We start from the raw sequence: 27,795 nt of genomic DNA on the forward strand, positions 1-27,795 counted from the left end.
TTATTTCTCTGTCTATTCTTTTCCCATTTTTAGTGCAATACTTTTGCATGCTGTTGCCCGTATCGTTTCAAGCAAAACCACGGCAAATTTTATCCACCCGCCGTCATCACCGGCGCACAGTTCGGTGTACGCGTGGTGTTGTTGCGGCACAAAGCACCGTCCTGGCCCTGGCGCGGCCGGACGGTCGGTGGCGGCGTGCGAAGGGCAGCCTGTTCAGCTTCGGCTCACGGGCACTCGGGCGTCGGGCCCTTCCGAACGGTTTCGGCTTTCGGTTTGGTTCGCTCACGCGCGTCGCCGCAGCGCTTCGGTGTATACGCAACAGAACGAACTGGCCCTCCCGGTCGTCCGCACCGTCGACCGCTCTCTCGCACACACACACACACACACACGCTTGCGCTTGCTTCAACACCCATGAAACGAGAGCCCTCACGCGCTGTACACACGCGTTTACTGCCGCACCGACTGTACGGGGTGGCCGCCGAACGCGCTGCTTGTGTGTGAGTAAATGGTGGGTTTGTCGCAGTGGGTAGCCCGGAACGCAGCTCAGTCAGCACGAAACTGTCGTGGCGTTTGCTCCCTCTCCGCTGTGTGGAAGGTGTGTATTAATTTGTGTGCATGGGTGTGTGTGTGTGTGTGCGTACGTCAGCGTGGATTATTTGGTCCTTTCTAACGTGTGTGCCAATCGTCCTACCGAGCGCATTGTATCGCACGAAAGCGCGCAGTGTATCCTTTCGGCATCGCGGAACAGCCAAGCAAGCCAACAAAACAAAACAAAACGGTGTGAGTTTTGTTGTTAGAATTCTTCCTCCGGCCCAAGACAACTCACGGTTTGCCCGCAGTGCAGAGGTGTTTTGATTTGCCAAAACGAAATTAAAACAAAACAAAAACCGGCAAAGCTGGTGCGTGTTGGTGCGTCTCTAAGCCGTGCAGTTCAGAGTGAATTAATAAAAAGAATTAATGCAAAATGCATCAAACGTGCAAAAGGCAAACAAACAGAAAATAAGAAAAAATAAATCGTTTACTACCGGAAGTGTCGCGCCAACGCGCCAAAGAAACTGGCCAACACAATCTTGCGCACGTGTTTCGAGCTGGTGTCTGAGTGTGGGTGTTGGTGCCGGATTCTCTTTTTTTGTCGACAAAAGTGTAAACTACGCACGTAGAAAGTGCAACAGAAAAAAAAAAACAAAAAAACAAATGCAAATCGCTGTGCAGTGCAGTTCGTTTTGGCCACAAGCAAAGGGTCTTGCTAACAAACAAAAGGCAGCACAAGCAGACACAAAGAAAGCGACTGAGCAAATGCACTGGCGAAGTGTTGATGGAACCGTACCCTGTTCGAATGCAGCTGTGCTCTGTGCTGTTTGTGTTTTTCCGTTCGGTGCAGTTGCAGTTTGCAGACTGCACGAACGCAACGAAACGGCGGCGATTGCCACGTTTTTCGATCGCTCTTCTTACTTACTGCTATCAAAAATGTCCTGCTCCGGCCACGGATCCACTACTATCAAACACCTCGTCGCCTTCCTCCCCCCCCCCCCCAGCGCGTCAACACTCACCTCCGTTCCCTGGCCGTAGCGTGAAGTCGTGTGTGTGTGTCGCGGCGTTTGTGGTTTTGCGGCTCGGCGCTCCCCCAGTGTGTCCTTTGTGTCCTTGCGCTATCCGCTTTTGTTTTTACCCTTCGAAAATAAGTTTTTGAGAATTTTGTACTGCAAATTTTAATATTAAAATTACATTTTATTTTTATTGCAACTCTCAATTTGCAGAAAACAATTTTTTTTTTTTGATATATTACTTGAGTTGCTAAAAATGTGCAATTAATAAGGGGGAACGCTTTCGGGCGATCCCAAAGCATCGACTGGCTCTGGCTGAGATTTTTTTTTGTTTTTTTTTTTTTACGAAAAAAATAATTTGTTTTGCGTTCACGTCGCCAAAAAATGTGGCAAACGAAACCTCGTGCTCCTGTAAAATGGGAGGAAAAACGCTTTAAAACCTCCGCTAGAACTCAAACACATTGAAGTAGCCCAAAAGCACGTGGAGTCAAAACTTGTGTCTGTGAGTGGTGTGCCAGCGAGCGAGCCAGCAAACCTGTGACACTGTTTGGTTTGTGGCTCCATTTTCTTCCCCCTTTTTGTTTGCGGGTGGAAGGAAAAAGTGTCACGAATCGAGCATACATTTATTTGTATTTTGATGTCTCGTTTTGGGCCATTTTTTTGTTTTTTTTTTTTGCTGGTCTCGTTACGCACAAATAGCGATGGTATGGAAACTAAAATTTGCTCCATTTGCTTTTACTACTGCCCGTTCCGATCTGTTTTTTTTTTTGCTTTATAGTTGTTCTGCAGCGAGCTGGAACCTGCCACCAGTGTCCCTTTGAACTGGCTGCAAATGCAGTCCACAAATGTCTCGACTGTGCGGGCTTATTGGTGGCCCCAATTTGCAGCAAGGAAAGCAATCGTTACGGCACTTTGCCTAATTGTGGAACTGGAAGTACTCGGCAGGAAGGAAAAAGGCAAAACAAAATGGAACTTATGCACCTCGAAACCAACCAGGTTGGATGACAAATCGGGACAGCAAACTAAAATAAAAAAAAAAAACGAACAACCCACACAACGCTGCGCTAGAAAATATTTCTAAAATCGCGCAAAACCGTTCCGGGAGGGGGAATGCAAGCGCGCGCGCGTGAACGCCTTCACGAGTTTCTAGTTTTTTTTTAAAGAAAAATACACACACGCGTGTAAACCATTCTCACCATCCACCCACACCCAGCACGAGGAGGGTGTTAGAGGGTTTTTTTTTTGTTGTAGTAATGGTAGTGGCCGGCATTTCCTTCTTTTTTTTTTTTGCTTTAAGAGTTCATTTCACTTGGTATGGGCGGCAGCAGACAGGGCAAGAAAATGTGCGTGTGTGTGTTTTCCCTGCCGTTTGTCTTTTTATGCCTTCTTCTATTTGTCACCGTCGCAATGTGCTACCTCTTCTTTATCGTATTATTCTTGCTTTCGCTTCACAGCATAGAGAACAGAGAAAAGCAAACAGTTTTCCTTGACATTCGTGGTGCGTGGTGGCTCTCGTTTGCGTTTTTAACGGTGTTTGCCGGAATACGACGAATTGTGTTTTTTTTTTGTGTGTTTGAGTGCTTTTTTGCCGTTCAGATCGCCAACAGCCAACGGCAAACAGGGTGAGAAAAAAAGTGTAGTGAGTTATTTTAAGCCGATGCGCCGAACATCATCAAAACGAAGTGGTGCTTAAGCGAGGGGGAAAAGTTGTGAACGAGAGAGAGAGAAAAAAATAGTGCAAAACAAAAAAATTTAAAAAATAAAATCATTAAAAAAAAGTCGCTCACTCCTGAATTCATTCGGAGCAAAGCAAAACCCAAAAATTGTTTGATCCCTTGTGCGTAAAACTGTGTGAACTGAGTGTTCGAGTGTTTTTTTTTTTTGTTGCTTTTTTAGCAAAACCACAAACGTACGGACGCCGCGAGTGGTTGCACGTGGAGGAGGGAGAGACGAGGCGACGAGCAGCAACAATCAACCAAACTTGCCTGGACCACGCCAACATTGTCTACATTGCAGTAATTCATCACAGTGTCAATCGCCCTAGTGATAGAGAGCAGGAAGAGCATTTAATTGTGAAGCGAAAACGGCAAAACAAAGCAAGGCCCAAATCCACCCGACCCCAAAAGTGCACAACACTTTTCCGGGGGTGTCCTTTTCTCGCTGCGTAGCTATTCTTTCCACCCGCTAATCGTTTACATCTGCTGCTCCTATCCTCCCTATCAATCAGGCAATGTGATCAAGCTGGGGCCGCTCGGTTTTTTTGTTTTTCGTTTTGTTTTGCAACGTGCAACGTTTTAATTGCGTTTGAAAAAAAAAAAGTGCGCACCGCCTTCTACCGGAGCGCGTGGCGGGTAACGAAAAAAAAATAAAGAAAATGATGGAAAAACAGCTCCTGTGCCGGTGTAAAGTTTGACGCTGCTACCGACGCGACTGCGAATTCAAGCCAGCGCTCGGCTGGTCAGATAATAGCATAATTGGATTTCAACTCTTGATCGCGCCCCTGCCCGATCAGCTTACGGTGCGGGAAGGGCAAGTAAGTACGACGTGTGGCGACCGAAGCGGGGACGCTGAAAAGGAAGTCACCGTGTGCACGAAATCGAATCAACACGCGCGCGTCAAAAGCGAACCGTGCCGTGTGTGTGTGTGTGTCTGTGTGTGTGTTTGTGCGTGTTGGGTGGGTGGGCGTCTGTGAGTGGTTGAGCCGAGCGGGGCGGAAGAGTGTCCTGCCATCCTGTGACAAGCGCGCACAAACAGGAGGAACAGCGCGGATTCGGAAACAATTCAAGGTAAGTTTCGGGTGAAGCTTTTCTTTTTCGTCTCTTTTTGCTTGGTACAATTCGGGAAGGTTTTTTTTTTGAGAATGACTGATGCGAATGGTTGCGCGAATGGGGCGGGTGAGCGCGATGGAATGCAATCGCAATGGCGCACCAACATTTTGAGGTGGAAATTGGATCGATTTATTGACTTACAGCGAACGTGTGCGGGGGTACGCCCCCCCCCCAACGCCCTTCGCCGTGCCAGCAGTAAGGAAGCGTCAGTTTTATTTACCCACCGCTGTTAGCACGGGGATCTGGTGGGGGGGGGGCAAGGTGACCCTTTTTTTCTTTGGGGTGTGGAATCGTGCGGATGGTGTCCTTAAGGATCCCATTTGTTTGGGCGCACTGTGCTGGGGGAGAGGGAGGCGTGGTAAACACGAGGCAAACGAGTGGAGTCACGTATCCTTCTTTCCTCGGGGGAGCATCAATCTTTCGCCTCGTCAATGTTCCCAACACGGTGCGGCGCGGCGAACAACGAACAAACCCATCGGCGGGTGTCAGCAGATCGGGAATTCAGGTCAATTTGGGCACGGTACGGGGAGGAGGAAGGGGAGGAGAGGTGAGGAAAACAACGAGCGAGAGGTGGCGGGTAACGTGCTAAAGCTAAAGAGTATAAATTGTGCACTCAAACTGGAGTGCTACTGAACGAATGTCCGACAGATAGATAAAGCGAAGCCAAAATGGGCGCTGTAAGGATGTCTTTAACGGTTCGGTTTACCCAGTTTTACGACGCGATTAGACTGGCACTGGCTTGCGACGCTAAAGTGGTGCGAAAATGCACAGCTCCACTAGCTCTATCCTTCCATTCGAGCAGTTTTCGAGCAGTTTTCGAGTTGCTCGAAAAACATTATATACTTTATTCGATAGCTACACTCAAGCTAAGTAGATTGGAAGTAAAATACGAGATTCGAGCAGCTGCTCGAATTGTTTCAATTTAGGCCAAAACATATAAATCGTCGTATACGCATAGCGAATCTTTGAATTTAACGCTTTACCAACTAAAAAACAATGATTTGTCTACTAAAGACTTCAAAGAAGGTTTCCTCAACGCTTACAGCTACACACACTTCAGTGTATTAGTGTCAAAAGCGAAACACTTGAACGATGATATAGTTCAAGCATACTGCGCACCGTTTAGTGAGCGTTAAAAACCACCCACGAACTGACACTGTCTGCCCGCACAAATGAACTGTCAAAAAGGCTGATCTGCTTTGCATAATTCCGGGCGCTAATATATGCTCCTGCCGTGCACGCGGACCCTTTTTCTACTCTACAACTGTGTGTGTGTGTGTGTGTGTGTGTGTGTGTGTGTGTGTGTGTGTGTGTGTGTGTGTGTACCGGTACAATCGCTTCGGCATTTTCCCCCGTCCCCCATTCGACCGTGTGGTACCGTGGGGTGTGGACGTGCCCTAGAAACAGAAGCAAAACAAAAGAAGAAGAAAAAAAAAACAACAAGAAATAGCACACCCACACGAACACACCTTTACGCTGAATCGCTTGAGCATTCTAAGCGTCTGCACGGGTGAAAATTTAGTCGAAGCAACAACAAAAATCCTTACCTCAAAAGTCGATGCGCTACACGCGGGGCTCAAGTAAAAGCATACACATACACACAATCCCACGCACAACTCCTCCACCCACGGGGAGTAAGCTAGGCAACGGAATAGGAGGCAAAATTTGCTTGGGCGGGCGAGAGCGTTTGCGTATGTCATCGTTTGATTTTTCCATATCCTGCCCAACGAACACTGGCAATTGTTTGCAAGGGGAAGGGCGCCAAGCATTCGCGTATGGCTTGCACGTAAATGATGCACGGTGGAGGGGGAGGTGCGGGAAAAGATATTAATGAAACAACAACTGGTAGGAGCGGGAGGAAAAAGAAAACTTCCTTGCGCGAACGAACAAAAAAAAACCGGGAAACAAACCTTTTAAAGGGATGGCACGTTTAGGTTGCGCGGGGGTTGTTTTCCCCCCTCCTTCGTTGCCCCATCCGGGCTCGGAAAACAGGAAAACCAAAGCAGGGTCGAGGATGGCCTGGAAGCAGCTAGCAAGAAATTGGCAAAAAATAAAGATCATAAAGAGCCTCTAACATGCACGGGAACGGCGCGTATATTGCAAGTGATTTCGAAGAAAGCCGCACAGAAGAACGCCGCGAACCGGAAGGAAGCAAGACACGAGAACAAAGGTGCAATAAAACCAGGTATGCGGGTGGAAAGCGCAGCAGGCAGGTAGATAAAAACAAAATATAGCCGAACCTGATCGGCCCGATGAGGCACGCAGAAACATTGCTCGACTGAGGACTGAGGAGAGCGAAGCTGAAAGGTAAGATGCAAGCAAGGAACTCTCTCACACGCGTGTGTGTGTGTGTGTGGGAAGCGAGCAAACAAACAAATGAGCGGACGAAATTTGACATTGACTTTTGCTTATCAGCTCGTAACAAGGCCCGTACCCATTAGGGTCCAATATTGCTTGACTCGTCAGCCTGTGTATGTGTGTGTGTGTTTTTTTTTCATAAGATATCATAAGCCGTGTGGGTGGTTAAAAGTTGATAACGATGTACCGACCGACCCTGGATGGCAAACGAAATGGATCTGGGCAAGAATAACAAAAAAACCCAGATATGCTTTCGAAGGAAAATGTCTCTTCTCTTGAAATGAATGCCAGCAAGAAGAACTGAAGGTTCTAGGAGGCTGATATCTTTTTTTTACTGTGAATTTTACTATGCTGCTAAATGTATAAAAATATTTCGGCTTTTATGCGCCCTTTAATGCCTTATTAAGACGTCACAAGACGTGAGACGTAAGACGTTTGCAGCGTTTTATTAGCCTGCTAGGCTTGGGCTTGGCTGACAACTGTAAGACATAAAGTTTCTTTTTGGCTGCTGCCGATGGTGGTGCAGCTGAATGCTAACATCTGTATGACTGCATTAACTAACCCACAACGATCTCGTTTAATCCATCACCATCTGAAGCATCTTGAGTCAAACGTGCACGCATGTATGTGTGTGTGTGTGCGGGGGGCCATTTTTTAACACCCAAACGACGCTAACGATTAGAAATGCGATGCGCCCACAGGGACGGGAGATGCAATTAAGGCCGGGAAAGCCGGGAAAGGTGGGCCCGGGAGTGGTGTCATGGTAATATTTCGATTACTGTTTTACAAGCAGTGCTTCGCGCTGCTGCAGCAAACGTTCGGCGGCAAACGTCTGAAACTCCGTACGATCCGTTCCGCGGGCCCGTTTCGTCACGCCGCCGGGCCCGCATTCGTAAGCTTCTTTATTGACTGCGACGAGCGATTTGTCGAGTGTTTGAGTGGCTGGTGGTGTAAAAATTTGTAACGATTTCATCAAACTACTCCGACACACACACACACACACACACACACACACACACACACGAAAGGGTAGATTTCTCACGGTTCGGATCGGCGTTGCGATGGGAACGATATCAAATAATGTGGAACGGGAAGGAAAAGTTGTGATGTGGATGACGGATTTGTGTTTCTGTTTTTTTTTTGTATTTAACACCACATTAGAAATTTGATTCGGACCAGCTATGTGAAAGAGAAGAAGAAGAAGAAGAAGAAGAAGAAGAAGAAGAAGAAGAAGAAGAAGAAGAAGAAGAAGAAGAAGAAGAAGAAGAAGAAGAAGAAGAAGAAGAAGAAGAAGAAGAAGAAGAAGAAGAAGAAGAAGAAGAAGAAGAAGAAGAAGAAGAAGAAGAAGAAGAAGAAGAAGAAGAAGAAGAAGAAGAAGAAGAAGAAGAAGAAGAAGAAGAAGAAGAAGAAGAAGAAGAAGAAGAAGAAGAAGAAGAAGAAGAAGAAGAAGAAGAAGAAGAAGAAGAAGAAGAAGAAGAAGAAGAAGAAGAAGAAGAAGAAGAAGAAGAAGAAGAAGAAGAAGAAGAAGAAGAAGAAGAAGAAGAAGAAAGAGAAGAGAGAGAGAGAGAGAGAGAAAGAGAGAGAGAGAGAGAGCTTGTATTGATTTGGATAGATCATTTCAATAATATAGACAAAACTTTTTTACAACATGAGAAAAATAGTAATGATAAAAGTAAGTCATCATTTTCTGTCATTTTTTGCAGACAAATGACATGTAAATGACGTTTTGCTTTGTGCTTTTTTTATCATTTTTATTAACTCTCAAAACAAAACTCTATGAATGCAAGAGACACGTGCTCACGCATTCTAAATTCCTCCACTTTTACAACACATTAGCTTACGATGCGGTAAGCTTCCCCTTTCCCCCCACATCCACACACATAGCGCGCGTTCCAAAAATTGTTTGACACATTACGAGCTGTCAATTGCTTAATACCCCCACGGCACAAAGGAAAGCGAATGAAGACCAACGACGTAACCAACGAGAAACAGCCCATGCCAGGCAAACGACAAAACGACTCCGTCAACCATGCGTGAAAATGTGCGCGTGAAGAAAACATCAAACAATAAAAAAACACTCACCCTCCCTCCATCGACCACACACGCCGACAGCAAATGGTTACCATTTTCATATTTCCCGTTGATTGCTAACACACTCCCGGGGAAAATTCCCTTCTTTCCCGAGTTTTTCACATTCCATTTCCCAATGCCTTCGCGCACGATCGAAGCTGAAAAGGGGGACGGGGGCGGACTAGTGTACCCATTTTCCCTTTTGCCGAGGCTTGCATTTTGCGGCTATCCGCTTGCTTGATTGGAAAAGTGAACATAATTTTCGAGCCGCCGGAAAGCAAACTACAGCCAGTACAAAAAAAAAAAACTCTAATGAAACAGTGAAACGAGGCAGGTTTGGTTTGCAAGATGAAGATGCGATTGGCCGTCGAATTAGGGCGCGCACGCTACGAAGTGCGTGAGCCGCTGTTGCTGGTGGCAAAATCATAATTTCGTTGTTAAATTGGCCGGCTTGGGTTAGTCGGTAGGGAGAGGTCTCGCGTTCGCCACCGTCCGTGCCGCAGTTTTATTTATGTTTCCATTGCCCCAGCGATGGCGACGCGCTTGGCGTGAGGTTTTAGGACAGGGCCCTATAAATTGCCCTTTGTTTTTTTGAGCGGCTGTTCTGGCGGTGCGTTGCAGTAAATGTTCTTTTCGGTGAGCGGCCCATTACCACCGACCGGGTTCGATCGTGTTTCCATCGCAGCATGCAAACGGACGGTGCAAATGCCAAACGAAGATGGCATTTGGAAAGCCAACGCCAACCATCGTGTAAGGCGAGTTTTGAATCTTCACGGTTAGGCAAGCGCATTCGCCAGGGACGTGCTCCGGTGCACGATCGGCAGGATTAGGCAGCAGCTAGGCGGAAAGAGTTATTTCCAATTGCGGGGTTTCGGGGCGGGGGCGCGCGCTCGATCTAGGGGATTAAAGGCACGTTGGCGATGGACCGATATGGGGTGTGATATTTTTAATTTAATGTCTGCGCTTTTCTTCGCGGGAAAAGCGGTATTAGCAAGTGCATCGTAAAGATGCAGCCGCTCGAACAGCACGGCAAACTGCGCCATTTGTGTGCGCGTGTGTGTGGCTTTTAAAGTGGCCTCCAAAAAAGGTTTTCATTAGACCGAGGGGAAGGAAGAGGAAGGGGGTGCAGAGAAAGGGGGAATAACTCAAGTTTGAAAATTAATCGTAGAAGTTTTGCTTCATAATTTAAAACGTACCTTTAAAATATTGCGGACTTAAATCAGGTTTGCGATCGGTTTTGGTTCATCAATATCCGGTTCGAAGGACTAAAATGAGAAAATCTACTCTACTGCAAAACAGGTTAGTTTTGAGCCGCTCAATTTGTAGTGTGATTTCAATAGTTTAACAGTATTGGTAATAGAAGGAAAATCCTACGGAATGACAGTTGATTAGTGTAAGGAGCTAAATGCATTAAAATCCGGCTCGAAGGACCAAAGTGTGGATTTATCATTATAGGTCAAACGTTTCCTAGAAATAGAAGCCATTTTAGTGCTGTACACTTCATCCAAACACCATATAGAAACGTTAAGTATTTAGCCGATATGAAATGGAAATTCCTCATAAAATAAATAAATTAAACTATCGTCGAGTGGTAGGTCTTTATACTAGGAATCGAAGCAGCAGCATGTAGACTTTTCATCGATTAGATTGAATCAAGCAAATTTAATTTCTTATGACTCTTTTAGACGAATCTAAGTTCATTCCTCACCATCATTTTCCTAAAATTTCACATTTTACAACGAACAACATTGTATCCATCGCAAACCGAGGGGAATTAGACGACGAACCTTAACCAACATCTAAATTAAACTGATTCATATTGCCTACTCGTTGACGCTCTTCATCGTGCTGCGAGGCGCGAGCACAGATCATTGTGTTTTCTTTCGAACCCCTTCAAAAGCCAGGAAATTTAAGAAAAAGACACACACACATACGCAATCATGTAAACCGATCCTTACACATCGACGGGGACGACATTTCTTGACGCTGTTCTTGGAAGAGCAAAGTAGGAAAGTGGAAAACAAAAATTCAAAACACCCCTTCACGGTGTGCACTTCACCTTCATTGCTCTTATGAAGATTAATTTATTGCCATCCAACTTATCGGTACTTATGTTTACGCGCTGCTTAACAGCTTCCCGCGGAAAACCCTCCACCAAGTTGCACGTCACTAACCGTGGCAAACGGGAAGCAGTTGCTGTCGATTATTAAAATGCATCCCGTGATGCACAGGCGTCACCCGATCGCCCCTTGCCTTTCGCTTTGAAATATGGAGCTGCCTCTCGCGCTTCGCGCACCCCTCGTTGCTAGTAACAAATAGAGTTCTTTTTTTTTGTTGCTGCGGCTGCTGTTGCTTGGTGCAGCTGCAGCTGCCTATTTATGCTTCTTTCACACACACACACACACACACACATACACACACACACACACACACACACACACACACACACACACACACACACACACACACACACACACACACACACACACACACACACAAAGTGATTGACTATTTTTCACATCCCACTTCGCCCCCGCACGATGGCATTGTGTAAATGGCAGCGGATGACGAAGGTGATGCATTTCGTTCGCACCCCTTTTTTCCGGAAGGGAATGAATTGTCTGCTCTGCTGTTTGTGGGATGATTTTGTGTGTGTGTGTGTGTGTATCATCTTCTCTAGCATTATGATGGGTAGAAAAATGGATGCCCAATAGCCCAACATAAAAAAATAGTGTTAAATTTTTCATCTCCAGCGAAAAATGGGGCGCTGGGAGTGAAAAATCGGGAAAGAGAAAGAACCACGAGCACACTTTGCGGTAGCAACAAAGCAGGACGAAGTGGCAACAAGGGCACCCGGGATTACTTACCTCATCGATAAACACTCGCCGCAGCTCGTTCGCTCATCGAACTTTGCTGAATTTACCCCCGTCCGCCGTTGGTTTTTTTTTTTTTGCTTTTTTGGATCGGATTTTTAACATTTCGCTTTCGCGCTCGCTCTTAGCCGCTTAGAGACGTTCTGTTGCAGCTCCGCGGATTAGCATGTGAGCTGACGAAGGGGGAACTGGGGCACTTGGTGGTGGTGTTTTATGGGCATAAAGCCATCCAGACACCGCGAGCCGGCTAATGGAACCGATATGCGCGCGCGAGCGCCACACTGTTTGGCTCAATTTTGGCTCGCCCCACCGAGATGAGCTTCCCGTGTTTTAGATAATTGAATCTCTTTTCCATCATTACTGTCCGCCCCCCCCCCCCCGCTTCCATGGCACACGACGTTTTGGGCAAGGGACGAGGGAGCGAGTAGGACGGGAAGGCATTTTCTTGTTTATATTTATCAAAATACTACACGACAAAAAAAAAAAAGGCACGCACAAAATCGAACGTCTCGTCTCGGCAGCCAGTGCTGACGTTTTTTGAGCAGGGGCAGCACAGAATGAAGACATGATTCGCGCGGAGGGAAGTGAACAAAATATTGATGGAAAAACAGAGTGGCGAGCAGAGGGCGCCGACAAACTTTACTAAAAACTTCACCCAAAAGACAAGGAAGGAAAGGCGGGGTGCTGTGCCGCACTGCTCGAGAGCCCCATCCACTCGGTTACGATAATTTAATTTCTGCATCGGCCCCGGTGGAACGGGCAGGGAGGGCAGCTATTCGCGATTAATAACGGCCCTCGCGTCGGCCGTCGGCAGCGGCAGTCGGCCATTTTTATCGGGCAGCTCTTGTTCTGGTGTGCTGTTTTTTTTTTGCACTTCCGCTGCTGCTCGATAGCATTAGCTGTGTCAAGGAAATGCGACACCAAGTGGGAGGATGTGAAGAGATTGGCAAGAGAGCAAACAGAAGAGCAACAAAGAAGCAACGCAAAAAAAAAACCTTTCCGGAAGCAGTATTGACACGTTCACTTTTCACTCAGCACAGCAGCATGATGTGAAAGTGAACGCAAGCAAACCGGTGGAGCTTTTAAGGGCAGGGGGGGGGGGAAGTGGTAAAAGAAAGATGAGGGAGAAAAGTACTCTGAGCTAGCTATTAATTTCCATTTTTAATTATTAATTATAAATTTCTTTTCACTGTGGCGCATGGAAAGTGATTTGTTCCGCCTGGCCAAGAAGCTGCGCCCCGTCTTAGCGTTGTATCGGGGCTGTCGTTGCTTCCAGAGCTATCTCTTATTTTCCTGTTCGGTTTTAATTTTATATGTTTTTTTTTAAATTTGGCAACCTTTAGGCCTGTCATTTTTGAAGCCGTTTTTTTTTATTCTAAAATTGGAAATGAGCAAACAGCGTGGAAAGAATTTTCCACTGAGAAGAAAAACAAGACTGAGATACAGAGAGACAGAGGGAGAGAGAAAGAGTGAAATAGAATAAAGCGCAACGTTTCTTATTTTTAGAGCAAGAAATTAGGAAACCATCAAGAAGATGGCTTCCCAAGGTCTCGATATTGAGCTGGGCAGCAGATAATGTTGGTCAAATTAAAAGATTCATGAAGAACGGATAAGGACATCCGCTATCCCACCAGCTCAAGGTTAGCCGCAAAAGGTGCCCTTTGCTTGGGCACCTGCTTTCACGCACTCTGCAAACCCACCTGGATTGTTGTTTTCTTTTATTATCTTCTCCCTTTTGTTGTTGCCATATTTATAACACAATCAATGGGACTATTCATTGGGTTTTAATTCTTCTCGTGCTGCTCCGTCCTTGCAGTGCGGAAAGCCAAAACATGATAAACACACACACAAATACGCACATCAATGAACCTTTTGTGCGCGTGTTCTGTGAGCGCACCAACAGCAGCAGCAATAATAATAATAATAATAATAATAATAATAAAAAAACCTTCCCCGAAATCCCATTGATAAATTCTCGGAGAGCAAATTTTTCATTTTTCCTACCTTCCCCACCCCCAAAACGGTACAGTACTGGCGGGCAGGCCATCGTCGCATACACGCCACAGCTGTAGCCCGGCCCGTGCAATGGGATGGGTGGGTCGCGAGGTTATTTTTGATTTTTATGAAGCGCCATTTTTTACGCGCCACCATGCGCCTCCATGGAAATGATACGAGCGTGCAAATCCTCGCCGTCATGCAACAGTAGCTTACATTTTGAGCTCTTGCTAGGGGGTTTTTTTTCCTTCTTTTATTTCTTCTTTTTAACTCTGTGTTTGATAGAGAGAGAGAGAGAGAAAAAGTAGGGAAAGAGAGCGCGTGCGAAAGCATTTCTGTTCAGGCCCAACAGGCTTCGCACCTGATGCGCAACTGGCACTGGCGGGTCGCGTGTAGTGGACAACGGAAAGTGCTTGCGCGACAATTTGCCTTCCAGGTGGCACCGATAATAACGACCGTGGTCATCTACTCGATACCCGGTATCGGTTGGAATCAATTTTCCCGTCCATTCCCAGTGGAGGGATTTTTTTCCCCGGCTCCCCTTTTGTGCGTCCCGGGGCCGAGTCGGAGCGATTGAGCACTAAGGTGGGTGTTGGTTTTTTTTTCTCTCTCTCTCTCTCTCTCGACATCCTCACATGCACACCAAAGGTCAAAGGTGTTCGGTAAATGGGGGGCGGTTGAAGCAATTTCCGTCTTTCACGGGGATGCACCTGCAAAGGAAGGGCACATGTGGCAAAAAACGGAAAACTCGTGTGGGAAATCGAGAGTTCTGTTCAAACTGGCCTCCAGAGATGGTTTGCAAGTGGTGTGGACTTTGAATCACGAAAATGAAAGCAAACGAAAGGCAAGAAGATGTAAACAGCAACGATTTCAGTTATCTGATATGAGTTTTTTTTTTCATGGTAAACTTATTAAGTTATTTCAAATTGCAAAATCTAATAGGAAAGTTATTGCTCGAATTTCCTAAGTCCTGCCAGTATTTTGGTGAAATCTTCGCCTGCAAGACTGCTACTGTAATAAGATATTGGAATTGCAATCTGCTGGCACCAGTTTACGTAGCGATGCATCTCCTGCACAGTTTGCTCAAGGTTCTACAAAATGGCGGCCAAAAAACGGTTCAAATTGATAGACAAAAAATGTGTCACCGTACAGAACAGTGTGTTTGAAATGGCTGCTGTCTTAATTCGTTCGAATTCTCTCAAACTTTGATCGCCATGGAACGAACCCAGAAACTGGACGACTCTTTCAAAAACAAAACCAAAAAATAACACCCAACGTCTCGTTTGTCGAAAAACACTTTTGCGTGGCAAGTATTTTGTGTAGAAATGCGTCGCATCATAACAATTTGCTGTGAGAACTTTTGGATGCGAGTGTTTTTGTGAACGTGTGGGTGTGTAGATGTATGCTATTCAGGTTGTTGTCACTGCTGCTCCATTACTAATCTGCTTTTGAAGGCACCGGTGAGCCCGAAACAAGCCGAACCTTTTTTTGTTGTTGTTCAAAGCCCTTCCACACCATACTACAAAGGCGAAAAATGAAAAGCCTCCGGGCCACAACCGGCCAACTCGATGTGGATGATTTTTGCCCTCTCTTTTCTCTCTCACAGTGTGTGTGTGTGTCTGTAGAGTGTCCTTGCCGGATTATGGACGCCACAGTGCATTCTCCAAACCCCGGTCCCAAACAGGGGGCAGCGCCGAACCGGTCCGGCACTAGTCCCGGGCCTGATGGCGCAATCGTCTTTCGGTGCCGCTTGTTCATACTTCCGCTTGACTAAACGATCGAAATGACACGCTTCTTGCACTGAAATAATTGCTCCTCAGTGTGTGTGTTTCGTGTGGCTGTGTGTCTGTCTCTCTGTGCACCAGGAAGTTGTTGCTTTCCTTTTTTGTTTTTTATATTTCTTTTTTTTTGGCGAGCGCGAACTGTCATGTGTCTGGTGAAGAGAACAGAACGCTTTAATTGAAAAAAGCCAAACCTTTCCTCAAACCACCAACGAAAGGGAAGAGGACCGTGCCCCGCACGAACGCATTCCACACGTTGATCCGATTTTAGACGAGTCACAAATTTCCCTCATCCTATTAGGCTCCACTATCCGCTTATTGGGATTCTGGGTACTTCGGTTCGTTCCCGATTTTCTTTCGTTCTTCCCTTTTTTTTTTTTTTGGTTGCCTTTCCACCACTGAGCGCTCGTTCGCTCGTGTTCAAGTTCAATACCGATGCAGGGCGCCCTTCCGCAGTGGCGAGTGTCATCCCGAGTGCCCTCTCGTCTAATGCTCATCAGCAGCGGCGAAATCCAAACGCCTGAAAGACCGTCCATCGTTGGAGGAAATTTTTTGTGCGAGACGATTTTTCAACTTTTCTTTCATCTAGGGGTTTTACTTTGATTTCGACGTGCCTCGTCCTCTCGATTCTCGGTTTCCCCGAGGCGGTGGTGTGGAGTGGGAAGGGGGCGTGGAGAGGAGAAGACCTCACGAGGTGGATATTTATTTTGGGTTCATTTTTGCCTCCTCCGGATCGGGACATCACAGCCGGAAGCAGCCGGCACTGGCTCGTTATTATCATCTGCTTTTCTATCATCATCATCATCATCATCATCATTGGTAGCAGCAGCATCATCAGCGAGGTCGTCATCATTCAGCAGACGCTTCTTCGGTACAACCGGTATCGTCAATACATCATTTATCTTCAAAGAATGTATCGAGTGACGACTTTGGCTGGGATTGGGAGATTCTTTATGCTTTCTATCTCTTTCTCTCTCTCTCTCTCTCTCTCTCTCTCTCTCTCTCTCTCTCTCTCGCCTACCCTCTCACTTTCTCTCTTTTTCGCTCCCAAGAATTATCAACTGCTTCTTCTGGTCTCTTGCATTCCCCTCCATCGATCCTTGTTCCTTTCAAAACGCTTCCCACAGAACTCTCCCAATGCTTGTTAATTTCCCCGCCCAGGCCCCGCAACTCGAAGTGATCGGCCAGCAATGACCTCCAGCATTTCGAACGCGTTTCAGCACCGTTTTTATGCTCACTCACAGCTATTGGCAAGATGAAAGTATCGTGGCAAAATCTGCTCCAAGAAAAAAAAGCCCTCCCCGGGATGCCTAAGGGTCGTTCTCTCCAACCATTTCCAACGTTCAGCGTCGGACGCGGCAAGCAAGAGCGTCCTCTGCTAATGTCTGCCACTAAATCATGATGGATCGTGTGTGTGTGTGTGTGTGTGTGTGTGTGTGTGTGTGTGTGTGTGTGTGTGTGTGTGTGTGTGTGTGTGGTGTGCCTCTAGCTGAACTATAAATTATTTTTCGATGATGCGAAGAATCGGTTTTTGGCCTCGGACAAGTGAACATATGCTTCCCGCAAGCAAGGGGACCATGTGCGTGTGTGTGGGAGATGTATCGCTTGCACCCGGAGGGTAAAGGTTACATCAAACGCCCACTATTGGCTGTGCATGTGTGTGATAAAGTGGTGCTGGTAATGGAGCCCAGATTTCATTCAATTGTTGCCCTTCCCGTACGGTGTCTGTGTTGCCTCCGTACAAAACTTTAGCAGCTGGAAAGGGAACGCAGTTGGGCTGTTTAATTGAAATTAATTCGATTCTGAAAAGCCCCCCTCTGCCCCACGCTCTGCCACTGCCTAAAACTGCATTCGAGCAGTGCTTTTGATGCCATTTATTGACTTGTTATTAGTTATTTTTGCGCTGCTGGCTCGGTTTGCTCCCGCACGGTCTTATCGCAGCGCAAACATCCACCCACATTCCAGCTGCATACTATCGCACACACACACACACCGCACCCCACGATTGCAGCCATTTAGTGGCGTGGGGAGGCGTTTTCGCCGAATTTAGTGCTCAAAATGAGCATCAGTCGCAACATGACCACATGGCCATTTGACGCCCACACTCGTCACAGACAATCGAACCGAGTGGCACAGTTTCGGCGAAAGGTTGTTGATGTTCGCCACAATTAGCTAGCCCACACACACACAGATCTGCTCTCTGCATGCAAGCGCCCACAGAAGACACAAGGAACAAGGTTCCGAACTTCCCCCGAAAAGGTTCATATATCACTTTTCTCATCTGTAACACTGCTGCTCGGTCGCTACCTCCTCCATTTCGAGGTTATTAAGCGCTTACCCAGGAGCCATTCTAAGCGACAAAACCAATCACTCCCACACACACACACTCGTCCACAGTACAGGTATTGGAGCGCGAATGCCTCCCGAACACACGGGACAGGAGCCTATCCATTTCCGGACAGGCTCCCGCCGAACCAATCGAACCCGTTTGGCAGCGCCGGACGAAACAAACGAAAACGCCAACCGGTGATGCTTTCATCTTTCGACCGTGCTTAAAAACGACCCTCATATCCTTCCCCCCCACCCCCCACCCCATTTCCTCGTCCCACAAAAAGTACAATGTTTGCCAAAGTGTCCGGAGCGTCCGGACGGCATTTGCAAGCGAACACAACCGTTGAACCGATGCAATGCGGCGGCGGCAGCGTACGCACTTTGCTTTTGGGATGATAAAGTGAGCCCACTCTATTTGGACAGCTATCACTCGAGCTTGGGTCATGATCGGGGCAGCCATGCGCTTGCCATAACAGCACGCGGTCCCGGGCGCACACTCACTGATGGATGCGTGGAGGCTGAGTGCTGCAGCAGTGCACACTATCGCAGGCTTTTGGGGGCGAATGCCGCTTTTGCCTTCTGTTTGATGTGGCACAATCGTTCAAGGAACGTCGGCCATTGCAGACGACGTTTAAAAGGATGTTTTGATTGTTTCGGCGGGAAGGGGAAGCACTTCTTGATAGGGAGTTGCATTGCATTAATATTTAAAACATCTTGAGCCTGACAACGTGTATTTAAACAATCGATGCAGTTGAAACTGCAAATGTTTGAGCTTCAGCTCAGCTACGACAACATCATGTTTGTGATAGTAAGTGAAACAATTGTGTGTTTCATTTATTAGAAATTGTAATTGAATTACACTAGACAATTCCTAATTTTCCAACCATTGCACAGTGGAAGCAGACCGGAATGAAGATTTTAGTTTTTTTAATTTTTTTAATTTTAAATTTCAATGCTGGTAGTATTTTTGCTTTAAAGTAGATGCTATAACATTAGGAAAGGCAAAAAATTAGACTTCCAAACCCCGTGGATTGCTAGGAAAAATATATCAAATTTAAGAAATGTATCATGTCCTTTATATTTAGGTACATGGAAGGAGCATCTTTTTACTGCAATATTTCAAAAAGAAGTGATTTGATTTTGAAAGTTTATAGTGTTTCGGAAAGGTTATTTAATATCCTTTAAAATTATGCCTTATTTACTTTGATTATAAAATATTCATGAATTTTATGGGAATAGCTGTAACAAGAAAACTTAAAATAAATAAAATGTTTGTCTTCAACATGGTAAAAATCGTTTAGTATATTCATGTTTTCCTTAGTACTACACATTGTAGAATGACTTGTTATAAAGCTTGTGTCCAAAACTCAAGATGCACTTTTCGTAACTTTAGAAATTACATCATATTTTGTAATTGTCAGTTTGTAAGAAGTTCATGTCATATTACTTCTTTTCATAATGGGGCCCTTCACGATTCTAGCCCGTTTTTTTTTGTATGGAGTTTGACAGTTGGAGGCTGAAATCATGTAAACACTCCATACAAAACCACACACACAACTAGCCTGCAATTTTTATTCTATATTATTCTAGCCTCAAAGCTAGAATTAGATTCGAGTACCTGCTCGAAAAGATGGCAAAACAAGGTTGTTGTTTACTTTTATCCCAAGGAGCATTAAATAGATCTGTTGATGAATTCCAGAATCAAAGTGTATGTAGTCCAGGTGGTCTCATAGTATGTTTAAAAAAAATTAAATATCACTTTTTGACAGGATGGGTGAAAACTTTTGCTCAAACAACCTTTCTGGAGGCTTGACAAATACACAAAACACGCTTAAAATCTTCATTCAGAAGCAGAAGCGATAAAAATCAGCCTTCTTAATACATACACCTTGGGATAAGCCCACCTGTATAGTATACCGACTTAGTTAGCTACTCGAAAACTGCTATACAATGGAAACAGCTGACAGGCTGAAATTTCAGCTTACGAACTTAAAACGGAAAGGGCTCCAATATTATTTTGGAAGGGATTATAAAGAACAATGTAAATATAGATAGCAAGCATTTGACTTATGAGTTTTTAGAACTGGAATCAAATTTCATTATATAAAATTAGGTTTAAACGTAAGGAAAGGCAGCTAATTTACTGTACCAGCACAAGGAAATTGTTTAAAAAAAAGCGTTAAACTATCAAAATGTAGCTAATTATGTAAAATTTTAATAATTTTCCAGTAAAAAAAAGTATACAACATCCTTGTTCAATAGAAAATTTTCAGATCTAATAACAAAATATTTTTACCCCACTGCTTGTACGGGCTGCTTCCACTGTGCATTGGTTGTGTGCATCCTTTTCAATCAGTATGGCAGCTTTGTGAAACACTCACTCACTCTCTACCTCTCTTTAAATAACCTAGTGAGCAGTGAATTGAGCGATCGCTTTTCCTTGCCGCAGCGAAACCAAACTTTTCCGCGATTGACATATTGCCTCTCGCCTAGTTGTGGCATTATTTCCGACCTTTACTCGCGATGCTCCCCCCTCCCTATAAGGCAAATTTATTTCTGTTCAAGACCTTTATCTCCAACCCTCTGCTCACCAACCACACGAACTGTTCTCGATCTGCTCGGTTAAAATCATCATTTAGAAAAATGATTTCAAATGTGCCACATAGCTCACAATCCGGTATTTGCGCGAGACAGGCAGAAAAAAAAATCCAATTGGATGGGTTGATTTCGGACCCTCTTTGGGGAAGTAATTCCAGGGCAGGGAATGCCGGCTGCCGTAAATAGATTTGCTCGTGCTGCCTTTCTCTCTGGGCAGGGGCAGAGCCACATCAGAATGCTAATAAAGGACGATACATCCGTTCCGGTGCACATACCGAACGGTGCTCGACGGCTGGAGCGAAATTTAATACAATGAGATGAGAAACGACGCAAGAAGCGGGCAAAAGCCTGGGGCACATTTTTACTCCTTTTTTTTATGCGGACGCAAACCCCCGGCGCAAAGAAGCAAAACGTAATTCGAGCACTCTGGTAACACAGAAAACGCCCCTTCGAGCTACATTTTTATCAATGCCCTAGTAAGTTTAAAAATGTATGACACATATTTGTTTCACGGCAAAAGTGTTTCACGCATGAGGGGCCTACCTGGCGAGGCAACCGGCCTCCCCGCCGCGCCATTTTCTAATCCAATTGAACGAACTTAAATCGCAACTACGTGGGCATGCACGAAACGCAAAGGAAAGCCGCACATGATCCCTTTACGCAAGCGAACAGGGAAGGAAAACAAAACCGTGCACCGATGTCATTTTCCGAGTGCGGGTCCGCCGTACATCATCGTCATCACGTACACACAACCTTGGGTCTTTGCAGCAGCCGGAAAGGATTTTCCTCCACTCTAACTGGTTCGCTTGATTTGCTCTTTCTTTTTACCAATACACCACTACACCCACGTTACTTAGTCTAAGAAGAAAAAAGAACAGCGGCAAAAGTAAGGTTAAAGTTGAATACTTTCCAGTTTGCTGATGCGTACGATCACTACTTCGCCTTCCGCTTGTCTCTTTTGTATGGGTTTGATGGTCATCTTTTTTTTATTATTATTTTTAATCGGAAATTAGTTTTCTCAGCTTCTCGCCAGCGTTCACCCCTTCCGGGCGTGACAATTATTGAGCTCGATATTGCGATTTTTCTTCCACTTCTTTGCTTGCTGCTAACCCATAACGTTCCAGTAACATGTTTTTTTTTTTCAAATGAGTTATTTACTTTGTGCCGTCTTTTCACGGTTAAACTTTCGCAGAAAGAGCTGTTTGAAAGCGTGATGTTTGTCTTTTCCCGGTATCGTTATCGACATTACCTTACAGCGATGGGAAAAATGAAGTTTTTTTCGGAATCGATTCCGGTTAGCTCCGCAGTTTTCTAGAACCAATTCCGGATAGTAGATCCGGAGTCAGTTTCCCGAAACAAATCCGGATTCGATTCCGGATTCGGATTCGGAATCGACTCCGGAATTGGTTCCGGAATCAGAATCGGCTCCAGCATTGATTACGGATCCGGCTCCGGAATCGGAATCGGTTCCGTAATCAACTCCGGAATCGGAATCGGTTCCGGAATCGAAATCGGCTCTCGAATCGGAATTGGCTCCTAATTTTGAATCGGCTTCTAATCGGAGTCAGCTTTGGCATCGCCATAAAAATAGGCAATCAGGTCCAATGATTCTACGTATTGATAACTGCAAAAAATCAAAATTTACTTGTAAAAGATCCATTCTCATGGAGATCCCTGGGCTGATGTTGATTCTAAAACTTCTTTTTTTCAATTCAAAAACTAATTCTCATTCCGGAGCTAATTCTAATTCTGGAGTCAATTGAATTGCCCCATTCCGCTATCGGGGAAAGTTGCGATTCCCAGGTCAATTCTGATTCCGGAGCCAATTTTGAACGCGGAATCAATTCTGGAGCCGACTCTGGAATCGGTTCCGGAGATAATTCCAGATTCGGTGCCGGAGTCAACTCAGGAATCGGCTCCGGAATCAACTCCGGAATCGGCTCCGGAATCGGCTCCGGAATCGGAATCAGCTCCAGCATTGATTTCGGATCTGGCTCCGGAATCGGAATCGGTTCAGTAATCAACTCCGGAATCGGAATCGGTTCCGGAATCGAAATCGGCTCTCGAATCGAAATTTGCTCCTCATTTTGAATCGGCTTCTAATCGGAGTCAGCTTTGGCATCGCCATAAAAATAGGCAATCAGGTCCAATGATGCCACGTATTGATAACTGCAAAAAATCAAAATTTACTTGTAAAAGATCCATTCTCATGGAGATCCCTGGGCTGATGTTGATTCTAAAACTTCTTTTTTTCAATTCAAAAACTAATTCTCATTCCGGAGCTAATTCAAATTCTGGAGTCAATTGAATTGCCCCATTCCGTTATCGGGTAAAGTTGCGATTCCCAGGTCAATTCTGATTCCGGAGCCAATTTTGAACGCGGAATCGATCCCGGAGCCGACTCTGGAATCGGCTGCGGAATCAACTCCGGAATCGGCTCTGGAATCGGCTCCGGAATCGAATCCGGAATCGATTCCAGCATCGGAATTGATTCCAGGATCGGTATCGGCTCCGGAGTCAAATCCGGAATCGATTCAGGAGCCGACTCCGGAATCGGCTCCGGAGATAATTCCAGATTCGGTGCCGGAGTCAACTCAGGAATCGGCTCCGGAATCAACTCCGGAATCGGCTCCGGAATCGGCTCCGGAATCGGAATCGATTCCAGCATCGGAATTGATTCCAGGATCGGAATCGGCTCCGGAATCGGAATCGATTCCAGCATCGGAATTGATTCCAGGATCGGTATCGGCACCGGAGTCAAATCCGGAATCGGCTCCGGAATCGGAATCGATTCCAGCATCGGAATTGGCTCCGGAATTGATTCCGAACACGGAATCGAAATCGGCTAGGTCCGATTTCGAGCTCCCACCACTATTACCTTCGACTAGGAAGGTTTGTGTGAGTGCTTGTCGCGGTCAATTATGAAGTTGTTATTTTTATTTGGAAGCAAAAACTTCAATGAATTATTTATTTATTTATTTTTTTTTTTCAAAAAATAGAAAAAGCATGTAAGAATTAATTAAAAACCAGCATAAGATCGTTTCAATATTCATGCAAATGGGGTGAAGCAGTAGGAAGGATGGGTTTATTTTTCTTCCTTATTTTGGCGTACAAATATACGCAACGTACAACCCTTACGTATTTTCTCCATCAGCATTGTAAAGCCTCCAATGTAAGCTAATGCTTCCTTCCCATCTTAAGCGCGACCAATAAGCTCAACAATTGCTAAACGTTTTCGCTCGCTTTCGTCCCAATTTACCCCCCACAAAGTCTTCGCCTTCCCCCCCAGGAGTGGGTGGGGGGGGGGGAGGGGGCGCAAAGAGTACAGTTTCCAACCCAACAACTGGCCGGCCAAAGGAGTTTTCATGCTCACTTGCACGCAAATGTTTATTCGTTTATTGTAACATACCCGCAACGGTGTGCAATGCTTTGCCCCCTACCCCTCCTCCCCCCACCATTCAAGCACCACTCGAGTATGCGTGTGTGTGTGTGTTTTACCTTGCGCGTGAAAAAAAAACATGGCTCCCAACCCCAAAAATCGCGCATTTTAAGCACCCACTTTTAGGGGGGTGGAGATGGCGCTGGACTGGGAGGAAGAGATTATTTATTTTTCCCCGTGTAAAACAATTCGCTGATGGGAGGAGCGTTTGTTTTCCTTTTTTTTTTTTTGTTGTACTTCGAGAAGGAGGTGAACAACTTTTTCTGGCCTGTCCCACTCCCCTTACATCCCACTCCCCCTCCCTGTCTGTATGTTTGTACGTGTCCGGCAGCGGAGCTCAGGTACGGGGAGATAAAATAATGCATTGTTGAAATAACACGACAGTAGGGTTGGTGGGGGGGGGAGGGGTATGAAAGAGGCGCGAGACGCAAAAGGGACAAGCGCGGCTGTATGGAAATTTTGCGCGAGTCCGCACACATACTCACACATACACACACACACACACACACATGCCGAAGTTGATATTAACATTTCAATCCCCAAATTTCAAGCTTTTCCAACCCCAAGGGTTGGGGGGGGGGCGAGGGTAGGTAGAAGGTAAGCGGGGGGGGGGGGGTATTGGTAGTGTGGAAATAAAAGCGTCAATTTTGGCAACGATCTTGTAAAGGGCATGCTTTTGCTCGGGTTTTTCCACCCCCTCCCCATACTCGTTTTGCCACCACCTCCCAACCAAGCGAAGCCGAAAAGCTGCCATTTGGAATGGAACTCTCTACATTTCTTGGTAGCTATGTGTGTTTGTGTGTGTGTGTGTGTGTGTGTTCAGACTTGCTTTACAAAATGCTGGACACATATACAGGTCCACCCGGGTCCCTCGTCCCTTCCCTGAATGTGGGGTTTGTAAAAGCTTCCGCAACAAATCGAACAATAAAAGCGCGCGGCAAACGGCAGCCGCGCACCAAACGGGACTGCCTGTGGGAAACGCTTCGGTGAACGGAAGGGATGACGGTTGTCGGGGGGAAAATAAACAATTGTGAATCCTTTTCCCTTTAACCCGCTGCCCCTCACTGCGCCACTCCCCTTCCCGGAATTGCCGTTCGGCCGTCGGCTGCAAACGGAAAATTCAAATCAAACCAAATAAAAATGCTTTTCCGGTTGCTTCCAATAAAACCCGGAGAGCTTTGCCTGCTCTGCCTTCTACTAGAAAGAAAGAGAGAGAGAGAGAGCAAAAAAAAACGGTGGGTGGAATATTTTCACCAGCGAACAGATTTCAGACCCTCCTGCCAAACCGAACCGAAGGAACTCCTTTTGGGCATTCCACTTTACTGCTGTATTTTCCGCGATGATACAACCTTCCACCCCAACCTCCCCCCCCCATCCCGCCCGCTCCCTTCGCTTTCTAATCGGGCGGGCAGTCCTTAAAGACGTTTGCCAAAGGAAATCGCAGGGGTAAAAACACGCACTAAAATAACTTCACTAAAAACGACGGGAACGTGCATGAATGTTGTGCTGCTGATTTTTAACACCACACGCGTGTGTGTGTGTGTGTGTGTGTGTGTGCGTGTATAAAGAAAATGAAAAAGAAAACAAGAAGAGCAAGGGGTGGACTTACGCATCCTTTCGCCAGCTAAGCAGATGCCAAGTAGATGCCTCGGTTGGCTGGGATCAAACCATTTAGCGCCCGGGTCATGTGTGCCGGGCTGCCCGAGTGCCCCGGAGCTGTGGCTTTTATGTTTATTGTTATCAACCGGAGGGGGGGGGCAACAGTGCTTCCGTGTGTTCGTCCCTCCCTGTTCGTCCCTTTTGCGGGGCGGAATGGCAGGAAACGGAAACGCTGACCACCGGCACCGGCGGGGGTTGTTGAAAGGGTTTTGCCGCATTTGCGCTTACATTTGACTATTAGCAGCGACAAACATCGCAAAGAGGGGTTGAAATCGATGCCGACCGATCAATCGGACGTTTTGGGACGAAGATGCGCCCCGATTTGGCGTCCCAGCGTAATGGGAGGGGAGATGTATCTGGCCAAATCTTTCGGCAAATGCCAAACTGGGAAAATCCCTTGCAATTTGCATAAAATCACACACACACACACACACACACACACACACACACACACACACACACACACACACACACACACACACACACACACACACACACACACACACACACACACACACACACACACACACACACACACACACACACACACACACACACACACACACACACACACACACACACACAGCAAAGCAGTTTGAAGACGCTCTGGCTGAGTGCTGATTGGAATAATTTCAAACACCCACTGCTGATTGCTGATGTACTGTTGAGCCAACACAAAAAAAACAGCAAAAAACAATACAAAAACAACAACAAAAATCATCTTTTCTACCACTTTTTGGCAAATTTAGCAGTTTCACTTTGTTTGAGATGTAACAGCAAACAAAAACGCCCCAAAAAAACGCATCTATACGCAACGAACATGGGAAACATCACACTCGCCCATCCTGGTCACGGCACCGCCAAACAAAATCCCTCTTGATAGCGCTAGCGCGCTAGCTTATTTTTATTATGATTTTTTTTGATTCCACCACTGTGTGCACACTTCAATTCTGCTTTCTGGCCTTTCACGTCTGTTCTGGCCGCAGTTACTGCCCGAGTAGGGCTCGATGTGGCTCGATAAAGAAATTAAAAACAATCCACCATCTCCATTCCCAGTGCGATTGCACGAAGCCGAAGCGTATTTGAACAAGATTCAAAAACTCAGCCACAAATACACACACACACACACAGAGACGAGAGTGGAGCAGATAAGCCCTTTTGCTTCCAACAGCATCAACGATGCAACGAGGCGACGAACCAGATCCGGAAAACTAGCAGGCCCCCACTTTACCATCCCTTGCTTTGCCACTTGTATGCAATCGTGTTCTTATCTAAAGTGCTTTTTTGCCTACACTCTTACACCCCCCCCCTCCCCCCACTCGATTGCGATTTTATTTATTGGGCTTGGGGACGCGGGGGCCGGTGAATGTTTTGTTTGCACACACACACACACACACACACACACACACACACACACACACACACACACACACACACACAGTCGCACTACCCAACTTTCAAGCAGATCATCTTGGTACTGGGGCAGGATTTGGACGGCTGCAGAGCTGTAGTTTGTTTTATTTTATTTCTTCTTAGCTGGTGGGTGTGTGTGTTTTTATTTCTATTTGTTCGTGTGGGTGTGCGTGTGCGCTGTTTCGCTTTTCACATTTCGTTTCGTATGTGACGCTGTGTGCGTTTTTTTTTTTTATTTCCTCTTCTGAATGCCGATTGCATCCCAAATGGCTTCCCCCATGCACTTAAATTGGTACGGTATGGATTTAATTAACACCATCTCAATTCAGCGCTGGGGAGGGGAAGGTGAATGGTCCACCCATGGGTTGCAACCACGTTCTGAACACACACGTGCTCGCGGGTGTCCCGCAGCGAGGCACTGCGCAAGGGGTTTTGCTGATTAAACGGAAATACATTTCCGCTCGCCGCCATCGTATACGATATCCATCTTCCCGGGGCCATCTGGCCAATAAGGCAGCAGGCGGGAGCGAGTTACGGATCGAAAGGGTGAATGCTGTCCCCCTCCCCCCTCTCTCTCTCTTTCTACTTCTCTGATTCGTCTGAATTAAAACACCAACAAAAAGCGCCTCTGATCTCTTGATTGAGGGGATGATATGGCGGAATGAATGGAGCTCGCGAAGGGAAGGAAAACTGCACAAAAGTGTCCCGTCGTTCTCTTGCCATCTCTTTTACACGCTCTTTGTTTGCTGTACCACTTCAACAAAAAAAAAAAAAAAGCATCCCAGAATTAAATCGCTGAGCACCAAAACGAGGAGAGAAAAAAAACAACAGTGCCGGCGTAAAAAGGTAAATTCGACTAAAACCAAAGTACAGTTAAAAAAAAAGCGCTGTAAGTGGAAATTGTAA

At 46.1% G+C, this 27,795-nt stretch overlaps 1 protein-coding gene across 4 annotated transcripts in view; it reads left to right on the forward strand.

Moving 5' to 3' along the window:
- The first annotated feature begins 317 nt into the window (after positions 1-317).
- The window catches only part of LOC120905836 (irregular chiasm C-roughest protein-like), an 80,261-nt gene continuing 52,783 nt past the window's right edge, over positions 318-27,795 (forward strand). Inside the window, exons 1-2 of one of the 4 annotated variants that reach the window (XM_040317059.1) lie at positions 318-780; positions 3,772-4,330. The gene's annotated coding sequence lies outside the window, so the exon portion shown is untranslated. Of the gene's footprint in view, positions 781-2,998; positions 4,331-27,795 lie in introns of all 4 variants that reach the window. The other 3 variants (XM_040317058.1, XM_040317057.1, XM_040317060.1) reach the window with 3 other exon arrangements.

The sequence above is a fragment of the Anopheles arabiensis genome, chromosome X (assembly GCF_016920715.1).
Source record: "Anopheles arabiensis isolate DONGOLA chromosome X, AaraD3, whole genome shotgun sequence".
Taxonomy (NCBI): domain Eukaryota; kingdom Metazoa; phylum Arthropoda; class Insecta; order Diptera; family Culicidae; genus Anopheles; species Anopheles arabiensis.